The 20,917-nt window shown below is 42.6% G+C and overlaps 1 protein-coding gene across 1 annotated transcript in view; it reads right to left on the minus strand.

Annotated features, from left to right (window-relative positions):
• LOC309550539 (uncharacterized protein) overlaps positions 1-20,917 on the minus strand; it is a gene marked incomplete at both ends in the record, with an annotated part of 1,004,737 nt that overhangs the window by 787,296 nt on the left and 196,524 nt on the right. The gene's annotated exons all lie outside the window — the stretch shown is intronic.

Genomic DNA, 20,917 nt, shown 5'->3' on the forward strand with positions numbered 1-20,917 from the left:
GCGGCAAAATGTGGGCATAGTTTAAATTGCGCTAAATAGTGGGTGTGACTTAAAGCGGGTGTGGTTTAATAGAGTCTGAGATGCCTTTCATAGTGCATGCGGTAATGTTAAATGAGGAATATACAGTGTGGAGTGTACGGCGGTGGGTAGTATGTGCAGGAGAGGAGTGTGGAGTGTATGGCGGTGGGTAGTATGTGCAGGAGAGGAGTGTGGAGTGTATGGAGGTGGGTAGTATGTACAGGAGAGGAGTGCGGAGTGTATGGAGGTGGGTAGTATGTACAGGAGAGGGGTGTGGAGTGTATGGTGGTGGGTAGTATGTACAGGAGAGGAGTGTGGAGTGTATGGCGGTGGGTAGTATGTACAGGAGAGGAGTGCGGAGTGTATGGAGGTGGGTAGTATGTACAGGAGAGGGGTGTGGAGTGTATGGTGGTGGGTAGTATGTACAGGAGAGGAGTGTGGAGTGTATGGAGGTGGGTAGTATGTACAGGAGAGGAGTGCGGAGTGTATAGAGGTGGGAAGTATGTACAGTAGAGGAGTGCGGTGTGTATGGAGGTGGGTAGTATGTACAGGAGAGGAGTGCGGAGTGTATGGAGGTGGGTAGTATGTACAGGAGAGGAGTGCGGAGTGTATGGAGGTGGGTAGTATGTACAGGAGAGGAGTGTGGAGTGTATGGCGGTGGGTAGTATGTACAGGAGAGGAGTGTGGAGTGTATGGAGGTGGGTGATATGTACAGGAGAGGAGTGTGGAGTGTATGGAGGTGGGTGGTATGTACAGGAGAGGAGTGCGGAGTGTATGGAGGTGGGTGATATGTACAGGAGAGGAGTGTGGAGTGTATGGAGGTGGGTGGTATGTACAGGAGAGGAGTGTGGAGTGTATGGAGGTGGGTAGTATGTACAGGAGAGGAGTGTGGAGTGTATGGAGGTGGGTGGTATGTACAGGAGAGGAGTGTGGAGTGTATGGAGGTGGGTAGTATGTACAGGAGAGGAGTGTGGAGTGTATGGAGGTGGGTGGTATGTACAGGAGAGGAGTGTGGAGTGTATGGAGGTGGGTAGTATGTACAGGAGAGGAGTGCGGAGTGTATGGAGGTGGGTAGTATGTACAGGAGAGGAGTGCGGAGTGTATGGAGGTGGGTAGTATGTACAGGAGAGGAGTGTGGAGTGTATGGAGGTGGGTAGTATGTACAGGAGAGGAGTGCGGAGTATATGGAGGTGGGTTGTATGTACAGGAGAGGAGTGCGGAGTGTATGGAGGTGGGTTGTATGTACAGGAGAGGAGTGCGGAGTATATGGAGGTGGGTAGTATGTACAGGAGAGGAGTGCGGAGTGTATGGAGGTGGGTAGTATGTACAGGAGAGGAGTGCGGAGTGTATGGAGGTGGGTAGTATGTACAGGAGAGGAGTGCGGAGTGTATGGAGGTGGGTAGTATGTACAGGAGAGGAGTGCGGAGTGTATGGAGGTGGGTAGTATGTACAGGAGAGGAGTGCGGAGTGTATGGAGGTGGGTAGTATGTACAGGAGAGGAGTGCGGAGTGTATGGAGGTGGGTAGTATGTACAGGAGAGGAGTGCGGAGTGTATGGAGGTGGGTAGTATGTACAGGAGAGGAGTGCGGAGTGTATGGAGGTGGGTAGTATGTGTAGGAGATGTGCAAAATTCTAAAAACAATCCCCCATAATGACAGCGTGAAAGAAATTTGTTTAAAGTCTTTTCAAATTTATTAAAAATAAAAAACAAAAAAAAAAGCTCCCATGTACATAAGTATTCACACCCATTGCTCAATACTTTGGTGAAGCTCCTTTGGCACCAATTACAGCCTCCAGTTTTTTTGAGTATGATGCTACAAGCTTGGCACACCTATTTTTGGTCAGTTTCTCCCATTCTTCTTTTCAGGACCTCTCAGGCTCCATCAGGTTGGATGGGGAGCGTCGGTTCTCAGCCATTTTCAGATCTCTCCAGAGATGTTCAATCGGGTTCAAGTCTGGGCTCTGGCTGGGCCACTTAAGGACATTCGCAAAGCTGTCCCATAGCCAATCCTTTGTTATCTTGGCTGTGTGCTTAGGGTCGTTGTCCTGTTGGAAGATGAACTTTCGCCCCAGTCTGAGGTCCAGAGCGCTCGGGAGCAGGTTTTCATCAGGGATGTCTCTGTACATTGCTGCATTCATCCTTCCCTCCATCCTGACTAGTCTCCCAGTTCCTGTCACTGAAAAACATCCCCACAGCATGATGCTGCCACCACCATGCTTCACTATAGGGATGTTATTGGCCAGGAGATGAGCAGTGCCTGGTTTCCTCCAGACATGACGCTTGCCATTTAGGCCAAAGAGTTCAATCTTTGTTTCATCAGAGCAGAGAATTTTGTTTCTCATGGTCTGAGAGTCCTTCAGGTGCCTTTCGGCAAACTCCAGGTGGGCTGTCATGTGCGTTTTACTAAGGAGTGGCTTCTGCCTGGCCACCTTACCATACAGGCCTGATTGGTGGAGTACTGTAGAGATGGATGTTCTTTTGGAAGGTTCTCCTCTATCAACAGAGAAACGCTGGAGCTCTGTCAGAGTGACCATCGGGTTCTTGGTCACCTCCCTTACTAAGGGCCTTCTCCCCTGTTTGCTCTGTTTAGCTGGGCGGGACGCTCTAGGAAGAGTCCTGCTGGTTCCAAACTTCTTACATTCACAGATGATGGAAGCTACTGTGCTCATAGAGACCTTCAATGCTGCAGAAATTTTTCTGCACCCTTCCCCCGATCCTTGTCTCCATACAATCCTGAAGATAGTTGTTCTTCTGGAAGGTTCTCCTCTCTCCACAGAGAAACGCTGGAGCTCTGTTAGAGTGCCCATCGGGTTCTTAGTCACCTCCCTGACTAAGGCCCTTCTGCCCGATCACTCAGTTTGGCCTGGCGGCCCGCTCTAGGAAGAGTCCTGGTGGTTCCAAACTTCCTACATTTATGAATGATGGAGGCCACTGTGCTCAATGGGACCTTCAATGAGGCAGACATTTTTCTGTACCCTTCCCCAGATCTGTGCCTCCTTACAATCCTGTTTCTGAGGTCTACAGGCAATTCCTTGAACTTCATGGCTTGGTTTATGCTCTGACATGCACTGTTACCTGTGAGATCTTCTATAGACAGGTGTGTGCCTTTCTAAATCATGGCCAATCAACTGAATTTACCACAGGTGGACTCCAATGAAGTTGTAGAAACATCTCAAGGATGATTAGTGGAAACAGGATGCACCTGAGCTCAATTTTGAGTGTCATGGCAAAGAGTGTGATACTTATGTACATGGGATTTTATTCCTTTTTTATTTTTAATTAATTTTCAAGGATTTCAAACAAACTTCCTTCACATTGTCATTATGGGGGATTGTTTGTAGAATTTTGAGGAAAATAATGAATTGAATCCATTTTGGAATAAGGCTGTAACATAACAAAATATGGGAAAAGTGAAGCGCTGTGAATAGTTGCCAGATGCTCTGCATTTTTTTACAATTGAATTTGTTTTTTTGGAATGCTTTTTTTTTTTTGGGGGGGGGGGGGGGGGGAGGGGTTGTGGCAGTGGACAGTGTTGGTAGAGCTGGGGGGGGTCAGTTTTTTTATCTTATTTTTTATTTATTTATATATTTTTTTAGCATTTAATTCAACTTTTTACAGTTTATTTTTATTTTTTTATATTTATTAATTTTTTTTTTTTTCTATTAGCCCTGTTGGTGGGCATTGGTGAGATATAAGGGGTCTGACATCTCCCCTTTGAGACAGAAAAAGGGACTGAGGACATAGATTCCCCAGTCCCTTTCTTAACAACCTCAGCATTAATAATTGTAGCACGACCCCCACAGGGGCTGCTGAATATGTTTGTTTCCTCCACACTTCCTTGACCCTGAAGCACCTCCAACCCGCTTGACACTATAGGTTCTGACATGGTAGTTCAAAGAAACAACAATGACACTTGAATATAGGTATATCAGTTTTACTGACTTTAAGAGAAAAGGAACAAATGCAGTTTCAACACGACTGGAAATATGAAGGTAAAAAACCAGAGCGAGATTCTGAGTCTTAGGCCTCATGCGTTTTTGCAGCTGCTGTTAGGAGCGTCAGGCATTTTTTTTGCAGTTTAAAAACGCCCCTCCATGTTATTCTATGGCCTCATGCACACACACAGGGCTTTTAGGAGCTCCAAGTGGCATAGGCGTTTTTAGGCTGCAAATAAAAAAAAACCCAGAAACAGTGCATTCTGGAGCTGCAGCGTCAAGCTGTAAAAAACGCCCAACGCTGCTAAACGCGGCTTAACGCTGTATATCAGGCTTTTAGCAGCGTCGGGCGTTTTTTAAAATGTGAAAAATGAAAAATGTGATTGGTCACAAATAGAAGAGGGTTGTGCTTATTTTAAAAAAGGCAGAACACGCCTAAACGCTCTTTGACGCAAATGGAAAACGCTGCTTGAGGCGCGTTTTTGATGCCGCTTTTTCCTGGCGTCAAAAATAGCTTTGCAGCTCATTTTTTTATGACGCCCTGTGTGCATGGGACCTTATAGTCCCAAAAGCACTGAGCAACTCAAGACTCAGAATCCTATATTTCAATAATGACATTTTGCGTTTTTACAGCTAAACAGCTTCTGCTCCTTGAAGCACAGGCTGTTGTTTTTTCTACTGCCCCTAAATGCTTATGCCTCCAAACGCTTCTGAAAATTTTATGTGTGCACGGACACATAGGCTAACATTGGAGGGGCCTTTAGAGCCAGTAAAAAAATAAAGTTCAGACGTCCCTAACAGCAGCTGTAAAAACGTCCTGTGTTCATGACTGAGGCCTTATTCTTTTAATTGGGATGAGACTCATTCATATCGGTGTACCTACATTATCCTTACACCCGTATGAATGGGCATCTTTGCCCGCATGAGATGCACAGGTGTTTCATGCATCTGCATGCAGGCAGTCCCACTCATGTCTATTGGGATACAGTGGCTGCACGGACACAGCTGCTGGTCTCAATTTGACAGCTGTGTGGCTGTTTTTCCCCAAATGCAGACTGCACATGTTAGGGGACATTTCCCTGCACCGGTACCCACACAGCTGTAAAAATTAGAGCCAGCAACTGTGTTCATCCAGCCTCTGTGTCCCAATAGACATGAATGGTACTGCCTACGTGCGGATGCATGGAACACCTGTGCATCCCATACAGGTGAAGGCTGTATTTTACGTGGGTGTATGGGTAGGTACACCTGTGTGAATGAAGCCTAAATGCTGTGTGAAATGGATGTCTCTTCTTCCATTTAGTTTATATCATGATTAGTGCTGAGGCGCTAGCTTCATACTAAATATGTGTCTAAAACAATGACCATACAATATACAAAAATAATGAGTGCTATCAACAATGCTATACAATGCTGTTCAAAAAACAAAAAATGTGACACAACATATATGTGTATTAAAAGTCCACTTAGAAAATAATTAGACCCGGACCTACCACCACTATTTCCAGTAATTCCCATACCCGGAACTACCACCACTATTGAGACCTTAATGCATTTTATCAGGAAGTTAGAGAAGGACCCGGAACTACCACCACTATTTCCAGTAGTTTCTGGACCTGGAACTACCACCACTATTTCCAGTAGTTTCCGGACCTGGAACTACCACCACTATTTCCAGTAGTTTCCGGACCTGGAACTACCACCACTATTGACACCTCAATGTATTTTACTGGAAGGCGTCAGCAGGAAGTCAGAGAAGGACCTGGAACTGTGCAAAAATACAGCAAAAAATACTGCGCTAACTTAAAAGATGTATAAGCAGCTAACACCAATCACTAGACCAAAAAAAGTGATAAACCAATAAAAAATAAGAAAAATGTGTAGCGCTAAAAATGGTAATGTCCAACAACATAAATTGTCCAATCACAGGAAACATTCCATAGAAATAAGGTGATGATAAAAAATCCAACATATATGGATGGTGTAAATCAAATAGTGCAGCAATTCCCGACACCAGTGAAGGTAGAAATTAGATTTGGTGAGCGAAGGACCTGGAACTACCACCACTATTTCCAGTAGTTCCAGGACCCAAAACTACCACCACTATTGAGACCTCAATGCATTTCACTGGAAGCCGTCATCAGGAAGTCAGAGAAGGACCTGGAACTACCACCACTATTTCCAGTAGTTCCCGGACCCGGAACTATCACAACTATTGAGACCTCAATGCATTTCACTGGAACGCGTCATCAGAAAGTTGCCTTCCGGTGAAATGCATTGAGGCCTCAATAGTGGTGGTAGTTCCGAGTCCTTCTCTGACGTCACGTCCGGCTCAGGTGGAACGCACGCTGGCTCAGAGAGACGAGTGGTGGCAAGGAAATTTTTAAACAGGCTATACAATGCTGTTCAAAAAACAAAAAGTGTGACACAACATATATGTGTATTAAAAGTCCACTTAAAAAATAATAATAAAATATATAGAAAATGTTCTATTCCACTTCTTTTTCCACCGTTTGTGGGTCAGTGAAGCATGCTTTTCTTATCTGTGCTCCACTTATATATTGTGCTCCACCACCTATAGTAAGAGGGGCCACTCACCAGAAGACTTTGGGCCACCAGGACCCCCACCGCTTATATGCTGATTCCTGTACTGGACTTGTTGTGTGCATTTACTTCCTTATTACTTGTATCCAGTAACCACAGGTTAAACCCAGAACAAAAAACAATAACGGGGTGCTCATGCAATACATTTGTTAAAAAGGATTATAAAATGAAAACTGATACACTTTTTATGTGCGCTAAAGCGGCACCCAATGTATAGAGCCTGTTTAAAAGTTTCCTCGCCGCCGCTCATCTCTCTGAGCCAGTGTGCGTTCCACCTGAGCCAGGCATGACGTCAGAGAAAGACCCGGACCTACCACCACTATTTCCAGTAATTCCCATACCCGGAACTACCACCACTATTGAGACCTTAATGCATTTTACCGGAAGGCGTCATCAGGAAGTTAGAGAAGGACCCGGAACTACCACCACTATTTCCAGTAGTTCCCGGACCTGGAACTACCACCACTATTGAGACCTCAATGTATTTTACTGGAAGGCGTCATCAGGAAGTCAGAGAAGGACCTGGAACTACCACCACTATTTCCAGTAGTTCCAGGACCCAAAACTACCACCACTATTGAGACCTCAATGCATTTCACCGGAAGGCGTCATCAGGAAATCAGAGAAGGACCTGGAACTACCACCACTATTTCCAGTAGTTCCCGGACCCGGAACTATCACAACTATTGAGACCTCAATGCATTTCACTGGAAGCCGTCATCAGGAAGTCAGAGAAGGACCTGGAACTACCACCACTATTTCCAGTAGTTCCCGAACCCGGAACTACTACCACTATTGAGACCTCAATGCATTTCACTGGAAGCCGTCATCAGGAAGTCAGAGAAGGACCTGGAACTACCACCACTATTTCCAGTAGTTCCCGGACCTGGAACTACCACCACTATTGACACCTCAATGTATTTTACTGGAAGGCATCATCAGGAAGTCAGAGAAAGACCCGGAACTACCACCACTATTTCCAGTAGTTCCCGGAACTGGAACTACCACCACTATTGAGACCTCAATGTATTTTACTGGAAGGCGTCATCAGGAAGTCAGAGAAGGACCTGGAACTACCACCACTATTTCCAGTAGTTCCAGGACCCGGAACTATCACAACTATTGAGACCTCAATGCATTTCACTGGAACGCGTCATCAGAAAGTTGCCTTCCGGTGAAATGCATTGAGGTCTCAATAGTGGTGGTAGTTCCGGGTCCTTCTCTGACGTCACGTCCGGCTCAGGTGAAACGCACGCTGGCTCAGAGAGACGAGCGGTGGCAAGGAAATTTTTAAACAGGCTTTATACAGTGGGTGCCGCTTTAGAGCACATAAAAATGTGAGTGTATCGGCTTTCATTTTAATAATCCTTTTTAATAAACACGATCACCCCATTATGGTTTTTTGTTCTGGGTTTAACCTGCGGTTCCTGGATACAAGAAATAAGGAAGTGAATGTACACTACAAGTCCATAACAGGAATCAGAATATAAGTGGTGGGGATCCTGGTGGCCCAAAGCCTTCTGGTGAGTGCTCCCTCTTACAATAGGTTGTGGAGCACAATATATAAGTGGAGCACAACCGTATTGATACATAGTTTATATCATGTTGTTTCTTATAACCAGTAATGGTGCTCAACACACAGCAGTACATTTCCTGATGATTGATCATGCTTACCATAGTTCGGGCATGTAGGAGTATCTCCATCTCTGTCACAGGTTAGCTGCAGCAATGACCTGTCAGCGCCGTATTCCCGGATATAAACCGTGGGATGGAAAAAACACCAAAAAACTTGATGCAAATCTGCGAGGCGAAGGGTGTCTTGTTCTGAGTGATGTCCATATTTCAAGTAAATACGATTAAAAAAGCCAGCTTTAACATAAATAGGATCTAAAAAGCCAGTGTGACTGATGCGAGTAGTAGACCAAGGTTTAACAACACCGTGTGGCTGGAACAAAGTACAACAGAAAAAAGTTATAAAGCACATCCAAATGTCACTACTGTAGAAACAGGAGTTGCAGGTGCGACTGGGCCCCACCTCCAAATCTGAGCATTTTACAATATATTCTATTCATCCTATAAAGTATCTTCAATCATTAATATCTTCCCCACTAGGGGGTGCCAAGAATACAGCATTTTTTATTTATGAGTAATTTCTTTAGCATTTAGGTTTAGCTCTATTACTAAGTATAATAATAATTCGATCGATTTTTGTTCTTCCTCTTTTGCTTATTTTTGCTAGATTAAATATTTTTATTATGTTTAAATGAAAAAACAAATTTAAACCCGCGCTACACAATAGTGATATTATAGTGATGAACTGTGAAAGTGTGCAGCTGCTGCGAACACTAAGAAAAATTCTTAGAATAAATGAATAAAACAAATTTAAGCAGCGCTAGCAATAAGTTAGTGAAAATATAAAATTATGATAAAACCAATCTATATCATTCAAAATTAATAATATATTGTATCAATCACATAAAGTGCATATAATTACTGCAATAATTATATAAAGTGCATAATAAATTAATAAATATAATTTTCAAGTGAGAAGATTAAAGTGCATAAATAATTTAGTGAAAAAAGTCCTTATTGATGATCCAATAGGTGCCAAAGTGCCAAGTGAATAAAGGTGCTTAAAAGGTGAAGGTGCCCTCTTGGTTCCCCACTCACCGGATTATGATTGTAAAAAAGCCCTTGGTATTATTGCACATTTGCCCAGGATCTGATGTGGGGTTCCTCCGATGTGACCTCCAAGTTGAAATCGTCTCCGATATCACCATTAAAAGAAAAAAGGGCCATACATCGTGAAGTACGTAGGTAAATTTTATTTCCCCAAAAAATGATTCAATACTTACAGGATAAAAAGGTTAAAAAGCATGTATCAAACAAAGCAAGTGGCGCCGCTCGTAGCGTGCGTTCCACATACAGGAAGTTCCCAACTGGAAATGACGTTACGTCCGCAACCGGAAGTGCGTCAACGCGTTTCGCCATCACACAGGGCGTCTTCAAAGGACATCGCTTCCTGTTGGCAGAGGCTCTTTATATCGTAGCCTCACCTACATCATATCCGGATTTATTTAGGAACATAACTTTATTTTCCTTAGGTTTATTTATCTTATATCTGTTAATGGTATAGCGATATTAATCAACTATATCAGAATTAATAAATAAGCTTAATTTACAACTTTTAAAATATATGGACGTTCTATATCCGGGCGTAACTTCCTGTTTACAAATTGCTGTACAATCACATTAAACACTTACAATGAGCAATAGATATAAATTAACAATGGATATACAATAAAAACTAATAAGGGTTAAATATTTAAATATCCTAGAGCTATTTAGATTTACTTGGGACTAGTATTTAATATTGTGCTATATTATACGTATATAAATAATATTGAATAATTAACATGGTTGTTTATAATTATAATTTATTAGGGATTACCAAAAATGTTAAAATTCTAAAACCAACTTTTATTATTGATTATATTAAAACATAAATTGTATATTAAAACCAAAGATGGGAGGCGAAAATATGATTAACTATTATTATATTAATTTAATTAGGAGGGTTCTATTGGAGCATGAAGATTATTTAGTATTAATTTATTATTAGATTTACCATGGAGGAAGGCATAATTTAAAATCATATTAATGTTTTATAAATATAAAAATATATATAATTTTTTTTTTTTCCTATAAAATATTTTAAAAGAGGATAAAAAGATAATTTTTAATCAGTAATTTTTACAGGAGGATAAAAAATATTTTTAATCAGTATTTTTTATAAATATTCTACCAATCTGATAAAAAGCAGTTCACATCTACATCCACGTTCAAACCTTTAGGCTGGAGTGTTTCTAACCGATGAATCCATTGTGTTTCGTTTTGGGACACTGCTTGCTTTAAATTGCCGCCCCTCCAATGGGGTTCAATTTTATCGATTGCACAAAAAGATAATAGGGTGGGATTACTTTGGTGGACCGGTTTAAAATGGTGGGAAAGGCTGTGGTTTTTAAAACCTTTTCTAATGTTAGAGACATTTTCCCTAAGTCTTATCCTCAACTCTCTAGTGGTCCTACCAACATATTGTAACCCACAAGGGCATGAAAGGAGATATGTCACATGCGTGGATGCACAGGTAATAAATTTTTTTATTTTGTATGTTTTACCGTTAAAAGCGGATTTAAAAGTCGTGTGCTTTCTTCTTCTAAATTTTGAGGTCCTGCATATCATGCACCTGCCACAGCTAAAATACCCATCCTGATCCCAGAAGGTACCTATTTTAGTGGGTGGGTTGACTACATTGTGGGCTAGCTGCAGTCTTAATGTTTTGGGTTTCGTGTATATAAACTGTGGCTTGGATGGGAGGAGAGTTTTGAGAACATTATCTTTTAATAGAAGGTGCCAATGCTTTTTTAAAATCTTTTCCATTTGTACATGTTGTCTTGAGAAGCTGGTAAGAAAGGCCATACTATAATCTTTATTTTCTTTTTTCCTCTTTTTGAATAAATCCTTTCGTTTAATATTTTTTACTTTATTTTTAGTGTTTTCAAGATCTTTTCTTCTGTATCCTTTTTCTTCGAATTTTTTAATGATTAGGTCGGCTTGTTCTTCATAATCGCTTTCTTTATCACAATTTCTCCTAATCCTCATTAGCTGGCTGTTGGGTATTGTGTTTAGCCACCTAGGATGGTGGCAACTGCCTATGGGAATGTAGCCATTGGCATCTACTTCTTTAAAGTGAGTCTTAGTGCAGAGTCTGTTAAAATCCTTAAAAATACTCAAATCTAAAAAGTTAATAATTTCGGAGCTGCTGGTGTGGGAAAAAGAGATATCATAGTGGTTATTACTCATAAAATTTAAAAATTGATTTATTGAGTCCTGGGTACCTCTCCAAATAATAAAAATGTCATCTATGTATCTCTTGTAGCTAATAAGTTCTTTTGGTCTGTTTTTAAAAATTTGCTCACTTTCCCACTTCCGCATAAAAATATTAGCTATTGAGGGAGCATATTTTGCTCCCATCGCTACTCCTTTCTTTTGTCTGAAATATTTTTTCTCATGCCAGAAGTAATTGTGGCTCATTGCGAGGTCCAATCCTTGTAGTAAAAATTATTTTTGTTTGGTTTTTATTTCAGTCTGGTCTAAGGCCCATTTGGCAGCTTTCAATGCGTGTTCCTGTTTTATATTTGTATACAGGGAATTGACATCTACTCCCACAAGAATGTCATTCTCCTCTATTTTAATATCTCTAATGATTTCCATTAGGTGTTTGCTATCACGCAAATAGGCCTGGCCATCCTGTGCCAACGGCTGGAAAAAACAATCCAGGTATTCACCCAAACGTGACAAAAGGGAATTCACCCCACTAACAATGGGCCTACCGGGCGGATGTTCCTTGTTCTTATGGATCTTTGGTAGTTGATATATTACTGGTACTTTTGGCGCATCTGGTACCAAGTATCTGCTTTCTTTCTTATTTATAATATTTTCTTTCTTTGCCCATTTTATTAATCTCGTTAATTTCGCTTTATATTTTTTGGTGGGGTTCTCCTTTAGTTTTTCATAGCATTTCTAAGCAGTGCCACTTTTACCGAAGATGAATTAAAAGTCTTGAGTCTGGGACTAAAATATGCACCTGAAAAAAATCTAAATAAGTTCGACACATATATCGACATTCAAATATTTGTGAGGAAACTAAATATAAAAAAGTACTATGCAGGAAAAAAGAAAGAAGTAATTACACCTACAGGAGAGTTTTTATATACACAATTAAGAAACAAGTCTGTTTTTAACCCAAAAATTTTAAATAACCAGTTTTTAGATGTTTTTAAAACTATGGTGGAGAATGACCTGGAAAGTCTGAAAATAAAAAATTCAAGAAAAAAAGAAGACATAGAAAGAGGCCTCAAATCCTTGGAAAAAAGAAAAGATATAGTAATTAGAGCCGCAGACAAGGGGGGCGGCCTTGTAATTTTGAATAAAAAAGATTATTTAGATGAACTTAACCGATTGGTTAATGATCATAACACCTATGAAAAACTAAAGGAGAACCCCACCAAAAAATATAAAGCGAAATTAACGAGATTAATAAAATGGGCAAAGAAAGAAAATATTATAAATAAGAAAGAAAGCAGATACTTGGTACCAGATGCGCCAAAAGTACCAGTAATATATCAACTACCAAAGATCCATAAGAACAAGGAACATCCGCCCGGTAGGCCCATTGTTAGTGGGGTGAATTCCCTTTTGTCACGTTTGGGTGAATACCTGTATTGTTTTTTCCAGCCGTTGGCACAGGATGGCCAGGCCTATTTGCGTGATAGCAAACACCTAATGGAAATCATTAGAGATATTAAAATAGAGGAGAATGACATTCTTGTGGGAGTAGATGTCAATTCCCTGTATACAAATATAAAACAGGAACACTCATTGAAAGCTGCCAAATGGGCCTTAGACCAGACTGAAATAAAAACCAAACAAAAAGAATTTTTACTACAAGGATTGGACCTCGCAATGAGCCACAATTACTTCTGGCATGAGAAAAAATATTTCAGACAAAAGAAAGGAGTAGCGATGGGAGCAAAATATGCTCCCTCAATAGCTAATATTTTTATGCGGAAGTGGGAAAGTGAGCAAATTTTTAAAAACAGACCAAAAGAACTTATTAGCTACAAGAGATACATAGATGACATTTTTATTATTTGGAGAGGTACCCAGGACTCATTAAATCAATTTTTAAATTTTATGAGTAATAACCACTATGATATCTCTTTTTCCCACACCAGCAGCTCCGAAATTATTAACTTTTTAGATTTGAGTATTTTTAAGGATTTTAACAGACTCTGCACTAAGACTCACTTTAAAGAAGTAGATTCCAATGGCTACATTCCCATAGGCAGTTGCCACCATCCTAGGTGGCTAAACACAATACCCAACAGCCAGCTAATGAGGATTAGGAGAAATTGTGATAAAGAAAGCGATTATGAAGAACAAGCCGACCTAATCATTAAAAAATTCGAAGAAAAAGGATACAGAAGAAAAGATCTTGAAAACACTAAAAATAAAGTAAAAAATATTAAACGAAAGGATTTATTCAAAAAGAGGAAAAAAGAAAATAAAGATTATAGTATGGCCTTTCTTACCAGCTTCTCAAGACAACACGTACAAATGGAAAAGATTTTAAAAAAGCATTGGCACCTTCTATTAAAAGATAATGTTCTCAAAACTCTCCTCCCATCCAAGCCACAGTTTATATACACGAAACCCAAAACATTAAGACTGCAGCTAGCCCACAATGTAGTCAACCCACCCACTAAAATAGGTACCTTCTGGGATCAGGATGGGTATTTTAGCTGTGGCAGGTGCATGATATGCAGGACCTCAAAATTTAGAAGAAGAAAGCACACGACTTTTAAATCCGCTTTTAACGGTAAAACATACCAAATAAAAAAAATTAATTACCTGTGCATCCACGCATGTGACATATCTCCTTTCATGCCCTTGTGGGTTACAATATGTTGGTAGGACCACTAGAGAGTTGAGGATAAGACTTAGGGAACATATCTCTAACATTAGAAAAGGTTTTAAAAACCATAGCCTTTCCCACCATTTTAAACTGGTCCACCAAAGTAATCCCACCCTATTATCTTTTTGTGCAATCGATAAAATTGAACCCCATTGGAGGGGCGGCAATTTAAAGCAAGCAGTGTCCCAAAACGAAACACAATGGATTCATCGGTTAGAAACACTCCAGCCTAAAGGTTTGAACGTGGATGTAGATGTGAACTGCTTTTTATCAGATTGGTAGAATATTTATAAAAAATACTGATTAAAAATATTTTTTATCCTCCTGTAAAAATTACTGATTAAAAATTATCTTTTTATCCTCTTTTAAAATATTTTATAGGAAAAAAAAAATGTTATATATATTTTTATATTTATAAAACATTAATATGATTTTAAATTATGCCTTCCTCCATGGTAAATCTAATAATAAATTAATACTAAATAATCTTCATGCTCCAATAGAACCCTCCTAATTAAATTAATATAATAATAGTTAATCATATTTTCGCCTCCCATCTTTGGTTTTAATATACAATTTATGTTTTAATATAATCAATAATAAAAGTTGGTTTTAGAATTTTAAAATTTTTGGTAATCCCTAATAAATTATAATTATAAACAACCATGTTAATTATTCAATATTATTTATATACGTATAATATAGCACAATATTAAATACTAGTCCCAAGTAAATCTAAATAGCTCTAGGATATTTAAATATTTAACCCTTATTAGTTTTTATTGTATATCCATTGTTAATTTATATCTATTGCTCATTGTAAGTGTTTAATGTGATTGTACAGCAATTTGTAAACAGGAAGTTACGCCCGGATATAGAATGTCCATATATTTTAAAAGTTGTAAATTAAGCTCATTTATTAATTCTGATATAGTTGATTAATATCGCTATACCATTAACAGATATAAGATAAATAAACCTAAGGAAAATAAAGTTATGTTCCTAAATAAATCCGGATATGATGTAGGTGAGGCTACGATATAAAGAGCCTCTGCCAACAGGAAGTGATGTCCTTTGAAGACGCCCTGTGTGACGGCGAAACGCGTTGACGCACTTCCGGTTGTGGACGTAACGTCATTTCCGGTTGGGAACTTCCTGTGTGTGGAACGCACGCTACGAGCGGCGCCACTTGCTTTGTTTGATACATGCTTGTGACGGTACTAGCCGTCACTATGGGTGACGGATCACCCTGTCCCTGGATTGTAAACCCCTTTGTGTCATTTTCTTATGAGTTTGGGACATTGCATTTTATTTTCCCTTTATTCATCCTCTGAACAACTGACTCATGGCATTGAGTTAATGTAATGTAATGTTACAAATCATCCCCCCCCCCCCCCTCTCCTGTTTCTGTGTCTAAGTGTGTGGATTCATGGCAGACAATGGTCTGAGTTGGAGACATCTCTCCGCAGGGGGTGTGTATTAAGACTGCATGTTTCAAATGTACAAATGTTCAGTTCTCATTGGTTGGTTCCCTTCCCCCCCTTCTGTGGAAAGGCTAAGGGGAGTTTCCCTAACTGTATGTAAAACTGTTGTCTTGGAATGTAATAAACAGTTTAAGCTCTGCATGGCTAACCCTCAACACCTGTGTGGATTGTCTCGTGATTGAGGGGTTAAGGGCTGGATATGACTTCTCTGCAGGCTGTGGGTGCGTTTGGAGGACAGGAGACACAGATTCGGCGGATGTGCCCAGCTGGGGTACAAAGATCCGTTACATTGGTTGGCAGCGGTGGGATGTCTCCTGCAGTCCAGGACATCCAAACCACCACCAGGATTCAAGATCTGGGCAGCTGCCGAGGAGTGATACGGGGACCAGCCAGCATGAGAGCGGAGTTCGGGAGGAGGCTGCAAGGCATGCGGAAGCACCATCGGGGACCAGCGACAGAGCACACCAGGCTCGGCTGGGAGGATGTGATCCGCCGGCAACTCTGGCATGAGGCGCTAAGCCACGAGCGGCACCATCAGGGGAAGATCCTTCCCTCCTCCACAGAGATGTACCGGAAGCAGTACTGTGAACGAGAGGTGTTCCTGAGGGAACGACCGCGAGATGAAGGGAAGACGGAGCTCGGAAGATTGGTCCAGGAGGAAATGAGGCTGGACGCCAGCTACAGAGCCCTCCGGTGGTTCGCGGCTCAACTGTGGCCAGGTACAGCAGATGGCAGCCCAACAGAAGGCGTTGGCTATGGCGGCGTGGGGCTGCTCCATCAAAAAATGTACGGAGACCCAGACTTTGGGAGCGATGAGGAGTGGCGGCTGGAAAACATCCTAGACTTCCGAGATGAGGTGCTGGACCTCCCCGACGAGGTGTGTGACCTGGAGGAATTGGAGTTCCTGGTTGAGCAGGAATGGGAGCTCGAGATTGCCTACAAGCGGCTGTTTGACGGTGATCAGCAGCCTGGCATGGCTCCCGTTGCCTGGGACTGTCCGAGAGAAATAGCAGACAGTCATGAAGATGAGAAGCAAATGGGGCCAGGGGTGACCCTGCGTTTTCCCGTACTTACTGCAATGGAAGAAGCAGCGATGATACAGAGGGCACTGCGAGCGCTAGAATGCCGGAACGTACCGGAGGTCCACCAGGCAGCGAGACAAGCTGATAGCATGAAGGTCTCAGAAGGGGGAGTTGAGACAGGCGCTGGAAGGCTGGGAAATGGTGATCAGCAGCAAGTCCAGAGTATCTCATCTGGTGCCCCAGCAGAAGCATTGGCTACAGGGCAGAGTGCCCCTGGCATCTGCCCAGCATCAGAAAAAGAGTTGGATCCGGAGAGTCTGAGAGAGGATCTGCGTGAGCTGTTTTCCCAACAGCAGATACCCCCACCGGGAGTAGAGGAAGCAATTTTCCCTCCCCAACAATTGGACACTACCCCAGTGTTTATCCCCCCAGCAGAAGCGCTGGCTACGGGGCAGAGGGCCGCTGGCCTCTGCCCACCCTCAGAGGTAGATCCAGGGAGTCCGAGGGGTGACCTCAGTGAGCCGTTTCCCCAGCTCTTGGACACTACCCCAGTGTTTATCGCCCCAGCAGAAGTGCTGGCTACAGGGCAGAGTGCCCCTGGCATCTGCCCAGCATCAGAAAAAGAGTTGGATCCGGAGAGTCTGAGAGAGGATCTGCGTGAGCTGTTTTCCCAACAGCAGATATCCCCACCGGGAGTAGAGGAAGCAATTCTCCCTCCCCAACAATTGGACACTACCCCAATGTTCATCCCCCCAGCAGAAGCGCTGGCTACGGGGCAGAGTGCCGCTGGCCTCTGCCCACCCTCAGAGTTAGATCCAGGGAGTCCGAGGGATGCCCTCAGTGAGCCGTTTCCCCAGCACTTGGACACTACCCCAGTGGTTATCCCCCCAGCAGAAGCGCTGGCTACGGGGCAGAGTGCCGCTGGCCTCTGCCCACCCTCAGAGGTAGATCCAGGGAGTCCGAGGGGTGACCTCAGTGAGCCGTTTCCCCAGCACTTGGACACTACCCCAGTGGTTATCCCCCCAGTAGAAGCGCTGGCTACGGGGCAGAGTGCCGCTGGCCTCTGCCCACCCTCAGAGGTAGATCCCGGGAGTCCGAGGGGTGACCTCAGTGAGCCGTTTCCCCAGCACTTGGACACTACCCCAGTGTTTATCGCCCCAGCAGAAGTGCTGGCTACAGGGCAGAGTGCCCCTGGCATCTGCCCAGCATCAGAAAAAGAGTTGGATCCGGAGAGTCTGAGAGAGGATCTGCGTGAGCTGTTTTCCCAACAGCAGATATCCCCACCGGGAGTAGAGGAAGCAATTCTCCCTCCCCAGCAATTGGACACTACCCCAATGTTCATCCCCCCAGCAGAAGCGCTGGCTACAGGACAGAGCGCTGATGGTCTCTGCCCAGCATCAGAACCAGAGATGAAGAATCCGGGAGACAGTCCCTGCAAGATACCTTCTCAGCGGCTGGTAACTACACCAGGAGAAAAGCAAGTACCTTTTTCTCCCCAAATGCATAGCCCTACCAGCCTACATTCCCTACCCGCGGAAGCGCTGGCATCAGGGCAGAGAATTATTCAGCTCCCCCCAATATCTATAACCCTGCCCTGGATCAGAGGAGTGCAGACAGCTGTTCCCACTCTGCAGCGGCTGTTTTTATTCATGGGAGACCCTATGTGCGGTTTTGCTCCCCAGCGCCAGAGTCGTTCTTTTACTTTTCCTGGTTGCCTGGGGTGGAAGTTTGTGACTAACGCAGGTCCAGACCATTTGAGGGTCAGGAACCTCGTTAGTCTGTTTTTAAAAGGGGAGAAATGTGACAGAACCCACTGTCACTGTGTGTTTTGGAGGGGACTGTGCGCAAGCCTCCTACCGACAGACTATGGGCCAGAAGATACTGGAGTTTGGCGCTGCAGCCTTTTGACTTTACCATCCACTACTGCCCTGGGAAGCATCGCCGACGAATTATCCAGGCAAACAGACATTGACTCTTTGGGATTTGTTACCCGACTAATTCAGGCACAGACCAGTTGGAGGTCTAGTACCTGGATTAGTCTACCTTTGGGGGGGAAGAGATGTGACGGTACTAGCCGTCACTATGGGTGACGGATCACCCTGTCCCTGGATTGTAAACCCCTTTGTGTCATTTTCTTATGAGTTTGGGACATTGCATTTTATTTTCCCTTTATTCATCCTCTGAACAACTGACTCATGGCATTGAGTTAATGTAATGTAATGTTACAAATCATCCCCCCCCCCCCTCTCCTGTTTCTGTGTCTAAGTGTGTGGATTCATGGCAGACAATGGTCTGAGTTGGAGACATCTCTCCGCAGGGGGTGTGTATTAAGACTGCATGTTTCAAATGTACAAATGTTCAGTTCTCATTGGTTGGTTCCCTTCCCCCCCTTCTGTGGAAAGGCTAAGGGGAGTTTCCCTAACTGTATGTAAAACTGTTGTCTTGGAATGTAATAAACAGTTTAAGCTCTGCATGGCTAACCCTCAACACCTGTGTGGATTGTCTCGTGATTGAGGGGTTAAGGGCTGGATATGACTTCTCTGCAGGCTGTGGGTGCGTTTGGAGGACAGGAGACACAGATTCGGCGGATGTGCCCAGCTGGGGTACAAAGATCCGTTACAATGCTTTTTAACCTTTTTATCCTGTAAGTATTGAATCATTTTTTGGGGAAATAAAATTTACCTACGTACTTCACGATGTATGGCCCTTTTTTCTTTTAATGGTGATATCGGAGACGATTTCAACTTGGAGGTCACATCGGAGGAACCCCACATCAGATCCTGGGCAAATGTGCAATAATACCAAGGGCTTTTTTACAATCATAATCCGGTGAGTGGGGAACCAAGAGGGCACCTTCACCTTTTAAGCACCTTTATTCACTTGGCACTTTGGCACCTATTGGATCATCAATAAGGACTTTTTTCACTAAATTATTTATGCACTTTAATCTTCTCACTTGAAAATTATATTTATTAATTTATTATGCACTTTATATAATTATTGCAGTAATTATATGCACTTTATGTGATTGATACAATATATTATTAATTTTGAATGATATAGATTGGTTTTATCATAATTTTATATTTTCACTAACTTATTGCTAGCGCTGCTTAAATTTGTTTTATTCATTATGTTTAAATGCTTGTTCTCTTTCTCACTTCTTTCTTTAGTGGTCAGAAAAGTGCAGCGGTTTCCTTACTGCCAGCTGTCTGTAAGGAGGCTCCCTCTGTCAGCCTAAAGACTTGTGTCAATGGCAGATTAGAAACTTATGTGATCATTCCGAATTGATTGACAAGTGCATTTGACCTCTTTCTGACCTGCATTTGACCTGCAGTTGATTTCCTCCTAACCTACACATGACTTGCATTTGCCCCTTTTCTGAGCTGCATTTGACCTGCATTTATCTCCATCTGACCTGAAGTTGACCTTTTTACCTGCCTTTGACCTCCAGATTTGCATTTTACTTCCACCTGACCTTAATTTGACCTTGCCCTGACCTGCATTCAACTCCCTCTTGACATGCACTTGAACTGCATTTCATTTGACCTCCATCTAACCTACAGTACATTTGACCTCCTCCTGAACAGAATTTCACCTCTATTTGAACTCCTTCTGATCTGCATTTGGCACCCTTTTGACCTGCAGTTGACCTCCTCCTGACCTACCATTGACCTGCAGTTGACTTCTTCCTGCTTTGCATTTAACCTCATCTGAGCTGCATTTAATGTCCATCTGACCTGCATTTGACCTCCTCACCTGCACTTGACCTTTTTCTGATCTGCGTTTTACCTCCAACTGACCTACATTTGATCTCTTCCTGACTTGAATTTGACTTCCATCTGACCTGCATTTCATCTCTGTGAGTGCTTAGTGTGGATAATGTAGGTGCATGATGTATGTAGTGTGGATGTGGATGGGGCAGAGGCACAGTGTAGATGGTGAAGATGCAACGTGTCAATAGTGTGAGGGCCCAGGGAATACTGGTGACTAGGGTTGAGCGAACACCTAGATGTCCGTGTTCGACGGGTTCGGCCGAACTTTAAAAAAAAGTCCGGGTCCGTGTCCCGGACTTTTACCGAACTTTTCCCGGACACCGAACCCCATTGAAGTCAATGGGGACCCGAACTTTAAGGCACTAAAATGGCTCTAAAACACCAAAGGAAAGGGCTAGAGTGCTGCAAATGGCAGCAAAACGTAATTAAGAGCATGACAAGTGCTCTGCAAACAAATGTGGATAGGGAAATAACTTAAAACAACAAAAAAAAAACAGAAAAATAAAACAATGTTCTTCTTCATCTCTGAAGGACGAGGCC

Source organism: Pelophylax lessonae, assembly GCF_965119305.1.
Source record: "Pelophylax lessonae genome assembly, chromosome: 1".
Lineage (NCBI taxonomy): Eukaryota > Metazoa > Chordata > Amphibia > Anura > Ranidae > Pelophylax > Pelophylax lessonae.